This window comes from Petaurus breviceps, unplaced genomic scaffold (genome assembly GCF_028583685.1).
Source record: "Petaurus breviceps papuanus isolate PSGF00001 unplaced genomic scaffold, PetGlider_PUasm1.0 181, whole genome shotgun sequence".
NCBI lineage: Eukaryota > Metazoa > Chordata > Mammalia > Diprotodontia > Petauridae > Petaurus > Petaurus breviceps.
Window position 1 is genome coordinate 24,897,250 of NW_027185784.1, and position 20,774 is coordinate 24,918,023.

The following is a 20,774-nucleotide window of genomic DNA, read 5'->3' on the forward strand; positions in this document are numbered from 1 at the left end:
TACTTGGCTGAAGAGGACAAAATTAGAAGCAATGCCCTGAAAGTTGCAAAGGGACAAATTTTAGCTTGATATAAGGAAAAACTCCTAAAAAATTGGAGCTATCCAGAAATGAGTGGATTGGCCCTGAAGGTGAGGGGTGCCCCTTCAGTGGAGGTTTTCAAGGTCTGTGATGACTCCCTTTTCAAGGATTTTATACAAGGGGTTGTTATTCCTATATTGGTTGTACTAGATGGTTTGTGAGGTCCCTTCTAACTCTGAAAGTCATCAGGTTTGGAGTTTCACAATATGTACATTTCCTAATAAGATGGCCTTGTGTGTGTATATAGCACCCTGGGAAGCATAGCCTTCCCCTCATTGACCTCTGGTCTTCTTATAGATTTAATAGTATAGTGTAATGTTAATGGAATCTGAAGATCTTCCATGCCCCTTTGTATTGGCAAGTAAGCAGGTACTTAGCACCTTGTTTCAAGTTAATACCTTGTTTAAGCAATTTAACACAGAAATAGTTAATAAGTTGGGAAGAAGTTACTGATGTAACAGGAAGGGGCAGAACAGGGAGGAGGTATACATTAAGGAAGAACACAAGCTGGAAAGACAGAATTTCCTGGGGTAAGCATGATGCAGGCAGGACAGCTGCTGTTGGACTGAAGACTGAACTGAGAATTGAGAAGAACTGAGAAGAGGAATGAGAATTGAGAACCAAGATAGAATTTCTTAGAGCAAGCCAGGTGGAGGCTAGATAAAGTGATTCTGATTTTTAAAATGGAGTTTATGGTGCTGAAGACTTCTGAGGGCCAGCTGGAACTGCTGAGGATTTGTGAGGGCCAGCTGGAGCTGCAGAAGACTAAGGAAGCATGACTGTGGTGCTGGTACTTTGTACAAATGTTGTTGTGTGACTGTTAATGTGCATGAATATTTTTGTGGCTATGTTAAACCTTGTCTTCCCAGGAACAGAGACTGAAGGATCTGAGATGGACTGGACACTGTGAGCTTCAATGTGGGGCAGGTACTGCATGACTGGGAGCCGTTGATAAAAATTGCAAAGGAATTCTTCATGATGTTTTCTCAGACACTTTTTTTTTTTTTTTTTGGGTAAAGGCACTGTCTATAATCTTTTCCATTTAGGGAGAATTTTTCTCTATTTGAATTCTCTTAAAAATTGATCCCCAGGGCGGGTAGGTGGCACAGTGAATAGAGTACCAGCCCTGGAGTCAGGAGGACCTGAGTTCAAATCTGGCCTCCGACACAACACAAAAACTAGCTGTGTGATCTTGGTCAAGTCACTTAACCCCAATTGCCCTACCTCAAAAAAAATTGATTCCCAAGGGTCTTTAAAATTGTATCATCTCTAGTTGACAGTTTGATTGATTCAGATAGGAGCTACCTGCCTAGAGTCAAGATGAAAAGACCTCTCCGTGGATACTGAGTAGTGACTGATAAAATTGTAACTTACTTGTGACTGAGGGGTGGATGATCTGTGTATTTTCCACTACCCCTTAATAGGGTACTGAGTAGTGACTGATGACTGAGTAGTGAATGATGATTGAATAGTGACTGATGACTAAATAGTGATTGATTTGTAACTTACTATGTCCCATGGGTGGAGGACTTTGACCTTTTGTACTTTGTGTCCCTTAAGGAGGCTCCTTAAGGATGATTGAATGATTGAGTTACTAAATGAGTTTACTTTGTTGAAAACTATGTGACCACTTTGGTGAAAACTATGTGGCCATTTTAGTGATAAGTTGTTATGCTGTAACATTCTGAATCCTGTACCTTGATTTTCTGTAAATGTTTTGCTCTGGATTGTTATTGAATAAATAGAGAGTTCACTATACTATGTAATCAGAACCTTGAAAGCTGTTCATAGCAGCAGTCCTCTGGAAAGCTGCTCATGCATGACTTTACATATAGAATATATGAATTTTGTAATTTTTCTTTTTTAGTTAAGTTCAGCTATGTAAGAGCTAGGGCAGCTAGGTGGTACAATGGGTAGAGTGCTGGACCTGAAATAGGAAGAACTGAGTTCCAATATGATCTCAGATACTTACTAGCTGTATGACACTGAGCAAGTCCCTTAGCCCTGTTTGCCTCAGTTTCCTCATCTGTAAAATGAACTGGGGAAAGAAATGGTAAACCACCCTAGTATCCTTGCCAAGAAAACCCCAAATCAGACCACAAAGAGTCAGATGCAACTGAAAAATAACTAAATAAAAAAAAGTATAGAAACAATAACTACTTCAAATATAACTATGTAGCCATAGGCAAATTTTATATATAGCCTTGAGAGACTATAATAATAAAAGAGAAAAAGATCAATTAAATAAATTGTGTTTGTGTTCAAGGAAATTAGAAAATAAACAGTAATAACACTTAAAGAAAAAATGGAAATGATTGTAAGAATAAGAGCAGAGCCCCTCCTCCAGCGCCCCCCTCCCCTGCCTGTCACCCGCCTCCCACACACACCCTCTGGTACTTATAGGCACCACATGCCCAGTTTTCCTCCAGACCCAGCTAGCCAGGGAGTGAGCTGACGTCTGCCCAAGCACCCACCACCCACCACCCACTACCCACCGTGACCCCTGCTCCTTGCGCCATGTCCAGCAGCTCCAACGTTGTCGCCATGAGTAAGGTGGTGCAGCAGCTCTAGCTCTGGGCAGGGTTCTACCTCATGAAGGTTTCTCAAGCTGCTGCTGATCTGAAACAATGTTGCCTGCAAAATGCCCAAAATGATCCCCTGCTGACTGGGGTATCTTCCAGTACTAATCCTTTCCGGCCCCAGAAAGTCTGTTCATTCCTGTAGCAAGATGATCTTAAGCTACTTGGGAAGGATCTCCAAATCCATCTTCATATGTGGATCTGTGACCTGTCGTGATGTTCTGTGATGTGAATTGTGACTATTCAAAGGAGAGTGAATTCTGAAGCCTGCATGAAAGTTTAATCTATATGTGTGTAACAATGTGCCAAGTTAATCATCCAAATTTCAACTTGTGTCAGACTTTCTCATCTACCTCTCCAAATTTTCATCCATTTCTGTTTTATACACTGGCAAGAATACAATAAAGTATTCAGATGAAAAAAAGAATAAGAGCAGAAATTATTAAAATAGCAAGTCAAAGAATGATTATGTTTATTAATAAAACCAAGGACAGTTTCAAGCCAACAGTCATAACATTTCTATAGTTAACAAGGAATTAACCTATAAATGAGATAGAAAAAGCAAATTATTAGTGTTAGAAATGAGAAAAGGAAAATCATGATTCATGAAAGGAAATTAAGAAAATTTTCAAAATTACTCTGTATAGCTTCATGCCCATAAAAACTGTAAAAGATATGGTTGAATACCTACAAAGTATTTAAAACTCAAATTGACAAGAACAAGAAATAGCCTAGATAGGTCAACCTGAGAAGAAGGAATTGTGCAGAAGTGAATGAACTGCCTCATAAAAAGTCACAGGGACCATATTAATTTATAAGTAAGTTCTTTCCCACTATCAAAGAATAAATAATGTTTATGTCATACAAGCTATGTTTTAAAACACAGAGAATGGCAACATTCTACCCAAGTATAAAGTTAATATGATTTTGATCTCCAAACTTTGCAGAGAGACAACAAAACAAATCACAGGCCAATATATTAAATAAAATAATTGAGAATAGAATCTGTCAATGCCCTCAAAATAATTCTTTATCAAGATTAATATTTTGATATTTTTATTGATCTGTCATATTACTAGTATGGCCACTACCTCCATCACTTCAGATTGCAAACTTTCCATGTCTTCTCATCCAGTGTGCTTCTTGTTCATGCTTTTCTGTAAATCCTTGAAGTATCTGCCTGGTGCTCTGGAGGCTTTTTTTATGGTTCATGACTATGGTCTCAGACAGATGAGCTTGTGACTTATATTGCCCACAACTAGGTTTCTACACTTCTCCCCACCCCACTTTTATAGTTCCTCTCTTTGTGTTAGAATGTAAACTACTAGAAGGCAAGAACTATCTTGCTTATTTGTATTTATATCTCTCTCTTTTTCTCTCTCATTATATCAGTTTAATAATTAAATAGGCCATCTGTTTTCCTTTGCTCTCACTACATCAACAACCCACTCTTTTTTCTTCTTGATGTCATTATTTCCTAGGAGATGTCTTTTATGCCATGTCTTGAATGTAAGACACCATTGATAATATGCTATGACTATACCTGCTGTCTATCTTTTCTAATTTTTTAGTCACTTTAATTATTGATTTATTTTTCCAATTACTTAATTGAAATTTAATGATTTTTCCAGAGTTGATAGCTTTATCTTTTAAAATAGATTATGCATTTCACTGAGAAATTCTTGCAGTATTCCAGGGTTCATTGCACTTAGCACAGTATTATCTGTGTTTTAGAATATTCAGAGAATCTTGTCATCAACAAGGATTCCCTCTTTTGTTCAGAATTTGCATAGAACATCCCTCATTACACTATTGAACACCTTGGGTGAATATATAATGTCATATTTAATTCTTCTTTTGAGGCAGAACAATTATTTCCAAGTTTATATAGGATCATAAAATCTCTTATGACTTTGATATGTGTATGAGAGATAGCTTTGAGGACAGTCTATAAAACAACACTTTTCTTTACAAATATGTCTTTAGAGTCAACAATAGATAATGAGATTTTATGTTCTTTAAACCTCAGATTCAGGTATGGGACTGTGTAGAAAATGATTTGCAAAAATATCTCTGTTCTCTTCTCATATTATAATAGAGGATATCCTTGCAGACAATTTTCATAAAAGTTGCAAAGGGATACTTCATGAAGTTTTCTCAGACACCTTTTTTTTTGGGGGGGGGGGTGTAAAGGCACGGTCTATAATCTTTTCCATTTAGGGAGAATCTTCCTCTATTTGAATTCTCTTAAGAATTGATTCCTGAGGGTCTTTTAAATTGTATCATCTCCAGCAAGGATTTCTCCTGTATGTGTTTGTTCAGTTCAAGCTTCTTTTCTGAACTTTATTTTCCCAAGTACTACTGCCACTTTCTCACCTAATTAATTAAGATAATAAAATTTCCCCTCAGTACTGCTTTAGCTGCATCTCCAAATTTTTCATATGTTATTTCATTGTTATCATTATCTTTAATGAAATTATTGATTGTTTCTATGATTTGTTCTTTAACCACCTCATTTTTTTAAGTTATTTAGTCTCCAACTAGATTTGAGTCTTTGTTTCAGAGGCCCTTTATTTTATATATATATTTATTGCATTATGGTTTGTAAAAGATTAAGTTTAATATTTCTGCTTTTCTGTATTTGTCTGTAAGGCTTTTGTGCCCCAGTACCCAGTCAATTTGTGTGTATATTCCTTTCAATTACCATTCAATAATCTCCAAAGTTCTATTAACTCCAACAGTTCTTTTTTTTTTTTTTAAAGCAATTGGGGTTAAGTAACTTGCTCAAGGTTACACGGCCAGTTATTTCTGGGTGTGGTGCTGAGTATCTGAGCCCGGATTTGATCCAGGTCATCCCGACACTGGAGCTGGTGCTCTTACTCGCTGAGCCACCTAGCCACCCCAAACTCCAACAGTTCTAAAATTCTATTCAGGTCCTTTATTTCTTTTTTGTTAGATTTATCTAACTCTGAGAAGAGTAAAGTAGGTTCTCCACTATTATAATTTCATTGTCTTTTTCTCTCTGTAACTCATTTAACTTTCCCTTTACAAATTTAGATGCTATGATATTTTGTACATGTATATTTAGAATTGACATTAGTTCATTGTATAAAGTACCTTTCAGCAAAATGTAGTTTCCCTGTTTATCTTTTTAATTGGGTCTATTTTTACTGTTGTGTTGTTTGAGGTCATGATTGCTTCCCCTACCTTTGTACTTTAGCTGAAGCATAATAGATTTTGTTTCAGCCCCTTATTTTAACTTTGTGTATATCTTTCTGTTTCAAGTTTGTTTCTTATAAACAGCATATTGTTGGATTTTGCTTTCTATTCCATTCTGCTGTCCTCTTCCATTTTATAAATGACTCCATCCCATTCACATTCACAATTATGACTGTTGTGAATTATCCTCCATCCTATTCTTTAATACTTTTCCTTCTCTTTTTTTCTCCCTCTTTAAGAATTTGTTTTGCTTAAGAGTAATCCCTTCTAGTGGCAGTAAAGGAGCAGAACTGAAGCCCAACAGGCTAAACCCCACTGCAGCTGAGAAGTCGCATCCAAGACAGGTTAAGTGCCTTGCCCAGTGTTCTTAGAGCCAGTTGGTGGCAGAGCAAGTATTGGAATGGAGTGTTCCTGCCTGCCATTTCCGATGACTTTTTCTACCACAGTTTGCCTATCATTGAGGGTAACAGAAACAACAGATAGTGACAAAATGACACCCATGAATGTTGGCATGTATTTGTAATTGTTGACATGTATTTCTATGTATTTGCCACATAGAAAGACAACCTATTTATACAGATCTCCTGGGAAAAGACAAATGAGGGAAAAGTAGGATAATTAAGATAGTGAGATCCTTAACAATGTTCTTGTAGGTAGATCATCGATGGTCCTGTGCTATGGCCTGCTTCTCCATGCCATGGCTCTCTCCATTACCTTTTCAGTCACTTGTGATCTGAATCCTTTATAGTTCATGGATATTCATGATATGCAGTTGTTCAGTGTCAGAGAACACCGAAGTTCAAACAGGACCATTTTATGGAGTAGCTTGAGACGACAATGTACTTCCAGTTTCCTACATACATTGTACCCTGTGCTCTTCTTCCTTCTTTTCACCTTTAGGCCTAGATCTTTGTGAACATTCAGGGCTCATCTAAGATATTTGTAGGCATTAACTCACTGCTCTTAATATCCAACTACTGTAATCTGGTTAATATGCACTCTCCTTACTCTGCTGTTTGTATTTCTCATTTATAGGGCATTCTTTCCACTTGATAACCACTCACAATTCATTTGTGCCATAAAATCCTATGTCAGTTGTCCTTTCCCTGCCAAATAACTGCTACGGGAATCTCACCCAAACTGCTTGGGGACTTTCTCTATATTTCTTGATGCTGCTTCCATGACACTAGAGTGTGTGGGCTATATGCATCACCATCCCTTCTTTATACATTTGGTATGTTCTGTTTTCTGTGGGTGTGCTTATCTTTTAATGTTCTTTGATCTCCTAGTAGACAATATAATCTTCTGAGGCTTGGTTTTATTTCTCTTTCTCCATATGGTGCATCAGATATAGGAAACTGAGAGTTCAAATGTGGTACCTCCCCTGCCATTGATAGTACAAACAAGGTACTGTAATAATACAAGTCTGTTTCATTTCACATCTTTGTAATCCCTCCCTCACTTTCATATACATGTTGTTGGGCCCATCTAGCCTTCTTGATTCTTATCTGCATTTCATTTTTGTTTTGTGAAATGATCCTGTTCATGCTTGTCTGTCTTTCTGTGCATTTTCTCTCTTCAGAGAAATTGTGTGTTTAGACTTTCCAACAAAACATCTTAATGTCCTCATATAAAGCCTGTTACCTGAGGGAGACTAAAGATTGTGATGCCAAAAACAATAATAAAGAAGGAAGGTCATTGAGCATTTTTTAAAATGACAAGAACAACAGGACAGGCAATCAGAACAGATCCAAAAGTTAAACTATAACATCTTAGAAGTAAAAAACAAGTTATAAGTAGTGGGTATTGGTGGTTTGAGTTTTTTCTTTTTTGCTTTATGTAAGGACATGTTTTATTTAATATTTGCTAATTTAATCATTCAAAAATATTTTTAATTTGTTTTAAAAAAAAGAGTAATCCTTTCTACAACCCATGCTCCTTATTTGCTGCTTTCCCTTATATCCATTCTCTCCTGCTTCCTTGATGATGAAATGTATTTTTGTAACTAGCTCTATGTATATTCCTCTTTCTTTTGACCAACTCATATGAGAGTGAGGCTCAAGTGTTCCCTCTCTACTCCTTCATCCTTGTTTGTATGGATTTCTACTTGCACACCACAATTATGTTAGATAATCTTCCCCATCCTTCCTCTGCCTCCTATTATATTCCCCTTCCCCTCCTTTCCCTTTTTATTCTTCTTTAAGATAATCAAAACATAACTATGAACTACTTCCTGGCCCTCTTTCTAATTGGACTCCCTCTATTACCCCTAATGATAGGACTCTGGGGGAATACATGTATTCTCTACCCATATCAGGATATAAATAGTTTATCTTTATTTAGGTCAATATAATTACTTGCTCATGTTTACCTTTTTATTTATTCCTATATTTGTATTTTAGATTTTCTTCTCAATTCTGGTCTTTTTAATCAGGAATGCTTGATAGACCTTCATTTCATTAAAGATCTATTTTTCCCTCTGTAGGATTGTACTGTATTTTTCTGGGTAAGTTATTCTTGATTGTAAGCCAATATTTTTTGCTTTGTGGGATATCATATTCCAAGCTCTTTTTTTTCTTTAAAGCACTGGCTGCTAAATCTTGTATGAGTTTGACTGTGGCTCTTTGGTCTTTGAACAATGAATTGAATACTGAAATAAGAAGGTAAATGTGATAGTTCCACAATTGTCATCAATGAGAATAACACACTGAAGAAATGCTGGCAGATTTATTTTATGCTTATTTGTTATCTTCCTTTTAGTTTCATGTACACATGTTCTCAGAATGATCTGGCTTAGCTGAATTTATGACAGACTCTTTTTAGATTGTCTTTCTTCTTAACTCCTTTTCAGTACTTAGTGAGTGTACTATGCTTATGTAGTTCCATTCTTCCCCATGAAATTTTCAAGTAAGCTTATACTCTAAATTGATGTGGTCCTTAGCTTGGCAGGTCTTTTTGGTCAGCAAGGAGAACAAATGTTTCCTGATAATATGGTTTCTGGGCTTTTTTGCCTCTTCATTAGGTGACTTTTATATCACAAACTTTTCTAAGAAATGGTTACAGAAGTAGTGTCTAACCTTTGGTATTTTTGGTTTTTCAGAGTCAATGGCCTTATTAGATAGGTTATCTTGGTGCTGCTATAATCTCATCTTTATTTTTTTCTTATAATTAGATACAGATTTTGACTTTTATTTAATCTTTTAACTGATGATCTTACTACATAGACAGTTGATTGTGAAATTACTGGTACATCAGGCCCTATTCTGTTTATTAAGATAGAGTGATTTTATTTTTTTGTGATATTTATTGTTTGTCTCAGTGTAAGCCTTCCAGTTCTCTACCTGAGAAAAGTAGTTATGATATATGGCCATGAGATTGCTGAATAATATACAAGCATTTGGCTTCTTAATTCTTGAGCTCAAGTCATATTTCCCAGTATAGTTTTTGCCATTCACCCTTATCGAGAACTTTGTGTAATGAAGTTAATGTCTAATAAGGTATATGTTGACTTAGTTCAGAGGATTTTGTCAAATAATGCATAGGCTTTTTCTCTAATAGAAACTGATACATAAGCTATGTTAATCTTCATGGCAATCTGTTTGTGTTCGTCATAACACTGGAACTAGAGGCAACCAAGTGTCCTGTGAAATGGGATGTGCCTTGTTGCCTTTGGTTGCATGATGCAACTAATTCTGGTAACTTTCAAAATTTTACCTATTCAAGGAGAATCTGTGAGCCTAACATTCCTTTAGTTGCAGTTTTTTTGGATCTTCCTCCTTCATTTGTAATGAGTGTTAATTTGGATAGGGTTCAATCCCTCCAGTGGTATATCAACTCTTACTTCTTCAGTGACTTTGGTTCGTGACTTTGGTACAGTGACTTTGCCTCATACTTTTTTTTTGTATCTCCCTAACTCTTGCCCTCATACTAGGGGACTTCAGTGTACATATTAACTGTCCCTCAAAAACCCAAGCCCTCATTTACTCAACCTGTTCATTTCCCATGACTTACTTCTCTACCCTAGCACAGTCACACACAAAGATGGACATACCCTTAATCTTGCCATCATTCACAAATATACTACTTCCACATTCAAGAATTTTGAATTCCCTTTATCTGTCCATAATCTACTGGCCTTCCACCTTTCCTTCTGCCTTTCCTTACCAAACCCTACTCTTTATCCACACTGTGACCTCCAATCCTTTGACTTCTTACTTTTGTCTCAGATCATATCCCCTACCCTAGCAACTCTCTCCTCTTTACTCTCTCTTGACCCCTCAGCAAACTAATTCATCTTGAGTTCCTACACCCCTTATTTCATCAGTTGCACCCTGCCAAGACGTAGCCTTGGATCACTTGTACCATCTGCCTTCACTCCTACACATGTGCTGCTAAATGAAGGTGGAGAAAATCACTCACTTGATCTGATTGAGTCCACTGTAAATTTATAGTAAACAACCTCAACTGGACACTTAATACTGTTAGGCAATCTTTCTATACTTCTCTTTATCAACTCACTCTTCTACCCTCTGCAAAGGTTCTTACAAAATCTTTTCTTCCTTCCCCAAATCTCCCATAGCTTCTCCTCTACCACTCTCTCAACTAAGATTTTTTCCTCTTATTTTATAGAAAAATTGGAGGCTATTCACCATGAACTCCCTCTTCCTCATCTGTTATCACTCAGGTACTTTCTGCCACTCTCTCCTCCTTCATTACTGTTTTACATGATGAAGTTGCCTTACCAAATATGTACCAAGTACTCCTTACCAAGGGTAACCCCTCTACTTCTTCAAGAGATGCTATTCCATCCTGTTTCTTCTAACACATTTTCCCCTCTGTCATCTCTATGTCCTCACTTATTTTTTTTTAAGCAATTGGGGTTAAGTAACTTGCTCAAGGTTACACGGCCAGTTGTTTCTGGGTGTGGTACTAAGTGTCTGAGCCTGGATTCGATCCCCAGGTCATCCTGACACTGGGGCCAGTGCTCTTACTCACTGTGCTACTTGGCTGCCCCTGTCCTCACTTATTTTTAATCTTTTCCTGTCTACTGGCTCCTTCCCTACTGTCTACAAACATGCCCATGTTTCCTACATTCTCAAAAAAACCCTCACTTGATGCTTGCATCCCCACTAGCTATTGACCTATACCTCTTTTTCCTTTTGTGGCTAAACTTCTTGAAAAGGCTATCTACAATAGGTGCTTCCATTTTCTCTCCTTTCATTTTCTCCTTAACTCCTTACAATCAGTCTTCATACTTCATCATTCCACAGCAACTTTTCTCTCCAAAGTTACCAATAATCACTTAATTGTGGAATCCAATGACTTTTTCTCAATCCTCGTGCTTCTTGACCTGTCTGCAGCTTTTGATACTGTTGGTCACACTCTCCTTGATACTTTCTTTCTTCCTAAGTTTTCAGGACACCACTTCCTCCCAGTTCTCCTACTTAGCTGACTGCTTTTTCTTCATCGCCTTTGTTGGATCCTCCAACAGATTATGCCCTCTAACTATAAGTGTCACATAGGGTTCTGTCCTAGGCTGTCTTCCCCTCTTCTATACTACTTCACTGTTTGGTTTTATCTACTCTCATGGCTTTAATTATCATTTCTATGCTGACAGCTGTACCCTGATCTCTCTGCTGACCTCTAATCTCTCTAATCTGTGTAGCTGCAAGTACAGAATATTTCATGAACATATATGATGATAAATTTGAAAGCCCAAATGAAATGGATGAACATTTATAAATGTGTAACATAGCAAAATTAACAATATTAGAAGTAGATAACAGAGGCAGCTAGGTGGTATAGTGAATAGAGCACCAACCCTGGAGTCAGGAGAACCTGAGTTCAAATCCAGCCTCAGACACTTGACACACTTATTGGGTGTGTGACCTTGGGTAAGTCAACCCCAATTTCCTTGCCTCCAAAAAAAAAGTAGATTACTAGATAAATCTAAAATCAGACTAGACATGGATAAACTGTCCTGCTAAAAAGCAAAACAAACAAACAAACAAAACCAAGTGCAAGGAGATTCAGGAGTGAATTTGAACAGATTTTTTTTTAAATTCTCTTTGCCTGCCAGAATATCCCACTAGATTTTCTACTAGTGGCCATGTTGAACTTCTATTACTTTAACTCCTTACTCTACCTAAAAAAGATGCACTTACAAAATATTTTGACAAGTGGTCATTCAGCCTGCCCTTAAAGACATAGGCCTCTAAGCAACTTTTCTAAAGAAAGCCCATTCCACTTTTAGGTTGCTGTAATAATTAAGGAGCTTTTCCTTTTGAACAGCCAGATTATTTTTCTGTAACTTCCACTCCCATTTCTCTTAGTTCTGCCCTCTAGGGTTAAATAAAACAAATAAAACATCTCCTCTTCTATGAAACAACCTTCCAAATACTTGAAGACAGCCATCATGTCCCCTTGGTTCTTCTCTTTCTTATACTGAACATACCCAGTACCTTCAGCTGGTCATTTTATGATGTGATTTTTGAGACCCTTTCACCTTCCTGGTCATCCTTCTCTGAATACACTTCATGATCTTAATGTCCTTCCTAAAACTCATAGGTAGAAACATGCATATTGGACTTGCTTAGATTTGGCAATGATCAACAAAGATGGAATCTTATAGACCCCTATCTTTAACCAATAATAGCTCACATAATTATGACACTTTAAAGTTTACAAAGCACTTTTCTTATAATGACTTTCTGAAGTAGGTACTGCAGGTGTTGTTATCCACATTTCACATATGAAGAAACTAAAGCACAGAGAACTGATTTTTGTTTGCACCGATAGAAAGGGTCAAAACCAGGTCTCCAAGTTCTAGCATGCTCCACCACCCTGCTTACCAACCAAAAGGCTGTTTCACGTGAAGGTTGCCTTTCTGAACAAAAATTGTGACATTTTACAGTGAATTGGTCTCATTCTATTGTCTTATTCTCCTTAAGATTGTCAATACTTGCTTTTTCTGTGATCAAGAAATTTTGGAAATTTGGACAGTGTCTGACAGTTTTATAGCTAAATGAAATTTTGGGAATTTTCAGTTTCAGATAACTGATAGGCCTAAGACTAATGAGTAATGTGATTTGTAAGTTCTTCTGGGGGTATCTTTTCCTTTGTGGAAGGTATCCCCCAACTCTCTAGGGGATTATAATGAAGGCAGGTATTTGAAAATTAAGCTATGAATCTCTGTGGCTTAGATCCACTGATGGTAGGCTCAGCCATTTTGTTATCCTATTAAAAGCCACCTCCAGTTTTCAGGTGAACATCCTGTAAATGTATTTTGTTGGGTATTGAGAGCATAAAGTGAGACCAGTACTAACAATTTGTTAATGCGAATTGCTTTGGACAAATCTACCCTATTCCTTAGAATCTATTTCAAGGCTTTAGATATGTAGCAGCAAGCCTAGCAGCAAACACTCTGGCATACCCAGGATAGCTGCTAACTCAAGTTCTTTGATCTACTTTTCTAAAGGAAAGCAACTTAAACAGGGTTAACAATCTTAGTTTAATCAAACATATATCATTTACCTAGTTCAGGGGAAAAAGTCAGCACTCTGAACTTCAGAGAATACAAACAGAAGTTACAAGCAGACAAAGATACAGACAGAGAAAATAACAAAATTCAGCATACCAATAGACAGGGCTTCCAGCTGTCTGACCATCACACACATCCAGTTAGTCACCAGAGAGAGAAGCACCAACATCTGGGTTTTCAAAGCTGGGCATCTCAACAGCTGCCCAGAGTCTCATGTAGCCAAATCACACAACTCTTCCCAAAGTGAGTGCCAAAGCAAAACCTCACCTCACGGGTATACATAGCCTTCTCCAGGGCAGAGAATATCACAACCCTCCTGACCCACTTGACTAAAAAGTAACAAAAGTTGTGCCTTCCTGAAAAACAAGCCTCCCACCACAGGCTCCATGTAGCCACATTCATCTTATCAGGGGGCAGAGTTTATTTTCAAATCAGGAAAGGTCCTCAAATTCATCTAGGCTTATTAAGGGGCAGGGAAGATCTTCAAATTCCCATTACAAGATACCAAACAGAATTTTTAAAAGTAATTAGTTTGGCAACACCTCTTACTAATGCATTTATAATTCAGTAGTATTGGTAGATGAGTTAGATGAGTTTCTGTATATTTAATGTAATATTACTATGCCAGGATTTTCCTATAAATAGATATTCTAGCTTCTTTTTCTGACTAATCATTATAGTTTTAGGTGATTTTAAAAAAATCCTTCAGCCATTCTCATAACAAAACTACTGGCTAACTTTTGGATGTAGTTCCATTTTTAGAACCAAAACATTAACAAGCTGAAAATCCAAAAAACACTTCTTCCACCTGCAATAACAGTTGTAGAACAATACCCCAGATACCTAGAAAGTCTTAGCAGAAGCATGTGAATAAACTCTCAGTTGTGAAGAAAAGACAGAACCTCTGAATCAGGTTCTCTACTTAGGGTGCTTTCCTAATGACCAGGAGACAGAAGGAGCAAGAGTTATTGCATAGCTTCCAACCCGCCTCGGTGGCAGGCGCAGGTGCAGTGGTGGCAGCATGTCCCACAGGAAGTTCTTGGCTCCCAGGCATGGGTCTCTGGGCTTCCTGCCTCGAAAGAGAAGCAGCAGGCACCGGGGAAAGGTGAAGAGCTTCCCCAAAGATGACCCCACCAAGCCCATCCACCTGACAGCCTTCCTGGGCTATAAGGCCGGCATGACCCACATCGTGCGGGAGGTGGACAGGCCTGGCTCGAATGTCAACAAGAAGGAAGTGGTGGAGGCCGTCACCATCGTGGAGACGCCCCCCATGGTCATTGTAGGCATCGTGGGCTACGTGCAGACCCCCCCGGGGCCTGCGTAGCTTCAAAACCATCTTTGTTGAGCACATCAGCGATGAGTGTAAGAGGCGGTTCTGTAAGAACTGGCATAAGTCCAAGAAGAAGGCCTTCACCAAGTACTGCAAGAAATGGCAGGATGATGATGGCAAAAAGCAGCTGGAGAAAGACTTCAGCAGCATGAAGAAGTACTGTCAGGTGATCCGCGTCATTGCCCACACCCAGATGGCCTGCTGCCTCTGAGGCAGGAGAAGTCCCACCTGATGGAGATCCAGGTGAATGGCGGCAGTGTGGCTGAGAAGCTGGACTGGACCCGGGAGAAGCTGGAACAGCAGGTGCCTGTGTCCACCGTGTTTGGGCAGGACGAGATGATTGACGTCATTGGAGTGACCAAGGGGAAGGGCTACAAAGGTGTCACCAGCCGCTGGCACACAAAGAAACTGCCCCGAAAAACCCACCGAGGCCTGCGTAAGGTGGCGTGCATTGGAGCTTGGCATCCTGCCCGCGTGGCCTTCTCTGTGGCTCGAGCTGGTCAGAAGGACTACCACCATCGCACCGAGATCAACAAGAAGATCTACAAGATCGGCCAGGGCTACCAGATCAAGGATGGCAAGCTGATCAAAAACAACGCGTCCACCGATTACGATCTGTCTGACAAGAGCATTAACCCTCTGGGAGGCTTCGTCCACTACGGTGAAGTGACCAATGACTTTGTCATGCTGAAAGGCTGTGTCGTTGGGACCAAGAAGTGTGTCCTCACCCTGCGGAAGTCTCTGCTGGTACAGACCAAACGTCGTGCCCTGGAGAAGATCTACCTGAAGTTCATTGACACCACCTCCAAATTTGGTCACAGTCGGTTTCAGACCGTGGAGGAGAAGAAAGCTTTCATGGGACCACTCAAAAAAGGCCGTGTCGCGAAAGAAGAAGCTGCCTAGTTTTTGCAGATCAATGTGGAGCTGGTGGATTCACAATAAAATTTTCAAAATTAAAAAAAAAAGAGTTATTGCATACAATAATGTTACCTAGGCATAGTGGTAAATCATTCACTTAGTGTTGTTTTGACTGGTGGTTACTTTTCTCCTTTTCTCTATTTCCCTCCCTTACTTCTCCTTTCCTCCACCTTTCTATAGCGAAATGCCATGAGGCTAAAAACCCTTGCTTTATTTCAGTATTTTATGTGGTTTTGGGAGCCATCACCAATAAAAATTTTTCTTTTGTACAGTGGCATGAAGGGAAATGAGAGCCCTAAGGATACTTAATTCTTGTGTCCACAGAGATATTGATATTTCTTTCATAGAAGCAGTGTAATATAGTAGATAAATTGTTGAACCTGGAGTCAAGAATACCTGGGTTTGAATCCTCCCTGGAACACTTAACCAGCTCTGTGACCTCCTCCTAATCCATTTTCTCATCTGTAAAATGAGAATCTTAATAGAACTCTTTATAACAGGGTTGTTATAAGGATAATAGAGTGGTTTGCCATTTCCTTCTCCAGCTCATTTTACAGATAAGGAAACTGAGGCACACAGGTTTAAGTGTCTTGCCCAGAGTCATGCAGCTAGTAAGGGAAGCCAGATTTGAACTCAGGAAGAGAAGTCTTCCTGACTCCAGGCCTGACACTCTATCCACTGTACCACCTATCTGCTGTGTTTCTACTATTACAACTTCTGAAATCAGCTTGTCAGGGTGGCTGCTTTCAGATGAAGAAAAATCCAGTTGTGTTTATCATAAGTAGTTTAGAAATGCTTTTTTTCTTTAATGTCCTGTTAAAGCTCCTTCTTGCTGGGTTTGTTTGTTTGTTTTTTTGGGGGTGGATTTATCCATTTACAAATATTTGATGTGAAGTCTACAAGAATTCTTTAAAGACTTTCTATCTATCTAGGTGGTGCAGTTAATAGGCCCTGGAGTCAGGAGGACCTGGGTTCAAATTCAGCCTCAGACAATTAACATAAAACTAGCCATGTGACCTTGGGCAAGTCACTTAACCCAATTGCCCTACCTTCCCCCCTCCAAAAATAGCAAAAAAAAAAATTAAAAATATCTATCTGTTCAAAAATCTAGAAATTTCAGAAAATTCCCCAGGAGTAGTCACCAGCTCCCCTTACCCTTAAAGGGCTGTCCTTGAGGACCTAGAGGGCTACATGTGGCCTCAAGGCTGCAGGTTCCCCACCCCTGCTCTAGTACCTCACTCTTAGACCTTATATTCTCCATGACTTATTCTAGTCCCCTGGTAGAAGATCCAGGAAGAGGGAAGGGCAGAGATCACACCTCCATATTCATGCTCTCTGTTTCAGTGCTGTTTTTCAGGCATCTCTCCCTTTATTAAAGCTCCATTGCTTCACTTTTGTTGTTCTGTGTTCTATTCAGATATTGTGGGTCCTGCTGTGTAGCTGTGTCTCTCTTCAGCCCTGTTTCATCACTCCTCACTGATTGGTTCTCTTCCATAAGATAATGCCAATTACCTCCTCTTCAGGTACAAACTCTTAAATCAGATGAACTATGGAAGAATTTGAGATTGCAAGCATGTCTGGGGATTTTTCAAGTTTCTTTGGAATTAATGATAATTCAGTAAAGAATATTTTATTTCATTCTTTCCAATAAAATTTTTTTCATATATGTCGTAAATGTATGTCTGCATGTGGGGAATTGGCTTTAGTGTACGAAAAACTAAAGGGAAAACATAACATGCTCCTATTTTCTTAATTTTCTTAGGTGATGGCTGTCAGGGAAGAGAATGAGATCATCTTCTAAAATTTACCTAAGTCACAAAGGTATCATGAGAGAGCCTTTGATACATGTGTGACCATTATGCAATGGAGAACTATTTTTAATAATTTTTTTCCACTAGCTTATCTCAGATTAGTAGCATCTATTTATATTTTGGTTTGGAATATGCTCTGTACTAGAGAGTGATAAAAGTGCATTTCTTTTCACATGTTCAGTCTTTCCATTAAGTATACTAGCTTTTCCCTCACATTATTCAGAATTCATGTGATTTTTTAAATGTTGCTTTCTACACTAGCCTTGCAAAGTACTTGTCTTACACCAATATGCACCTTATCTATACTTGCTTTTCATTAGGTAATCACCACTCCAAGGAATAATAATAATAACAATAATAGCTGACATTATATAGTTCTTTATGGTTGATGTTAGTAAGTTGAGGAGAAAGGAACTCAGTAGCCTGGAGTGTTGTAATGTTTGTATCGCTGTCATTTTGCCCATTTTGAAACCTTATATAACTTTAAAATATCCTTGTCATGTATTACTTGATACTTGGTATATATGCTTCATTTTATAAATGTGTGCACTGAGGTTCAGAGAAGCTAGGGTCACACGTCATATCCGTGGGAGAACTAGGAATAAAACCCAAGTCATGTGATAAATTGTGCATTATTCCATTTACCATGTCTCTTTCAAATGAGAGTGGAGTCTTTCCTACTATTAGGAAAAATGCATTCTCAGAAAAAATGTTTTGAGGAGCAAAGCTTTTTTAGCGTTTTTTAGTGCTTGAGATAAATTACCATTGGTAAGAGGACCTTGAATAACAAAAGGATCTAAAATATCAAGGCCTTCTAACTAGATTGGCATCATTAATAAATAAGGGAGATTAATAAATTAATAAAATAAAAATAAATAAAAAGTTAGAACTGCCATATTAGCCAAGTTGTAGGTGAAGCCAAAGCTTTCTTTTCAGTTGGAAGCTTGTGTATTAGTAATCAGTGATGAAAACATAGGCTGGAATTCTCTGGAAAGCAGGTAGTCCCCTCAGGAGGGTTCTTCAGAGTCCTTTCCCTGTTGAGTCCACCATCTTCTCTGGCATGGCATTCACCAAGTTCAGGGACCATTATAAGGTAGAAGTTTAAATTGTGGGCTCTCCAAAAAAAAAAAAATACAATAAGGCTGCTTTCCTTTTTGCTAACTGCAAATAGAAGAAGACCTTGTGCTCTGTTTTTGTTAAATTCCCCTACTTCCCTGGCCCATATAGTTCAGTGCTACTTGGATAATAAATAGGTTTTATAGGTCTGTCCTCTTTTATCTCAAGAAAATATAACTAAAGAAGCTGGAAGGTAAAGGGGATACACGAGTTTGAAATGAATAAACATATTAAGTAAACAGCTAACTCTAGGATTGCTTTTTTAATGTTGAAGATCTTGTGATATTCCCTAGATCAAATATCAAGGCATTGAAAACTGGCAACAAAATATGCTACTGTATCGTAGAAGGGAAACATAGGCAAAATATTTTAAATAGAGTATCTCATTTGCTGTCTGTTGTTGAACTAAGATTCAGATCTCAGATAGTTTTTGCTCAATATTATTTATTAATATTTAGGATTTTTCTCAATAAATAAGTAAACGTGAAAGCTATATAGGTAATTATAACTTTTCTTTGATCACTCACCCCCCCCCCCCATGGTAGGGATATAATTTATGAGATCATAGGATTTAGAAGAGTAGGGGGTATTAGGAATCTAATTATATATATATATATATATATATATAGAGAGAGAGAGAGAGAGAGAGAGAGAGAGAGAGTACATATGAATATGAATATAGTCCAGACTATGAATATAGTCTAGCTATATTCAACGTCACAGGGGAAGAGAGGCTGCTGCCCTTGTCTGAGTTTCAGTGGTGTCAATCTCAGAAATGAAGGCCACTAAACTGTACATAAGGATGCCTGTAGACTGTGTATTGGCTTAGAAATATACATGTTAATACACTCTGTTTTCTTGTATTTTATTTAGCTTGTTAAATATTTCCCAATTATATTTTAATCTGGTTCAGGTCACATTTGTTGGTATTGTGGGTAGAGTTCTTTCATACAGATGAGGAAAAAGACTCTTAGCTTAACTGACTTACCCAGGTCACAGAGGAAGTTAAGTAGCAGAAACAGGACTCAAACTCAAGTTGTCTGACTCAGCAACATCCAGTGCTGTTTATACTATGCTGTAGGGTCTCCAGCTTGCACTAATAGAAAAATCGATAGCAGTTGTGGAACTTTGAAGAATACCTAAGTGTTAAAGGTTTGGGAGGTCAGATTGAAACTGCCCACACAGATGATGGCCGTTACAATGAGAGGAAAGAAGTCAAAAGGAAATGACTTCCTCTTATAGGTATTACAACAACCAGGAAGGCAGAACAATTGATCTCTGGGGCAGGAAGGGTAGCCGTCATTACCAATAACTCCGACAAGGGCACCAACCTCTCTTCCCTTCTGAGGCTGCATGTAGCTAGCCTGTGTAAGTCAGACCTAATTGAGACTTCTGAGCTCATGTTTCTGATCGAGGCCTCACATTGGCATAACTGATTTTGCTGTCAGAAAGAGCCAGAGGTCCAGATAAGACCTCTATGAGTTCCTGAGTGACTCTCCCTGTGTGTCTTTTTGGGTTTGTGTTTCCCTGACTTTTGTCACTCTGGGGAAAATCTCATGCAGTGGGTTTTACACCAAAGGGAGTGGGAAGTGTTGACATTCCCTTCTGAGTCCTTCCCTATTCTTTCAGGCATTCTTGAGCCAGAGATATTGCAGAACTCTGGCAGTCAGATGTTGTGGTATCCTTGCATCAAAGAGACAATGGGTCAGCCAGCAAAAATGACTCAATAGCTCTGGAGTCTTTCACCTTCTTCCTCTTCTTCTTCCTCCTCTTCTAAAACAATACCACCACCTTTGAAACTCTCTTATTAAATTTATTCTTTTTTTGATAACATAAACATAGTCAAGCAAAACATATCCATGTATTTGTCATTTCTAAAGTGCTTATTTTACATCAATATACACCTCACTCACATGTACTTTGTACTAGGTAATCATCCTTCCTACTAGTCACATTCTGCACCTTGGGTCCATCTCCCTGCTTTCATGGGGTAGGTGGCATGACTCATCTGTCCTCTGGTGTCATGGATGTTAATTGCTTTGATCAGCTATGTCTTTCAATGTTTGCCTTTACAAAGTCATTACTGTATAAATTATTTCCCTGGTCTCTCATGATTTCTCAAGTAGAAATATCACAGTTGGTATGCTTTTAGTCTTTGGAAGCCTTGCAGCATAATTTTTGA

General features: G+C 38.4%; 2 pseudogenes; both read left to right on the plus strand.

Annotated features, from left to right (window-relative positions):
* The first annotated feature begins 2,596 nt into the window (after positions 1-2,596).
* Positions 2,597-3,076, plus strand: LOC138160474 (guanine nucleotide-binding protein G(I)/G(S)/G(O) subunit gamma-5 pseudogene; annotated as a pseudogene).
* An 11,322-nt stretch (positions 3,077-14,398) lies between these two features.
* Positions 14,399-15,712, plus strand: LOC138160475 (large ribosomal subunit protein uL3 pseudogene; annotated as a pseudogene).
* Positions 15,713-20,774: the final 5,062 nt, after the last annotated feature.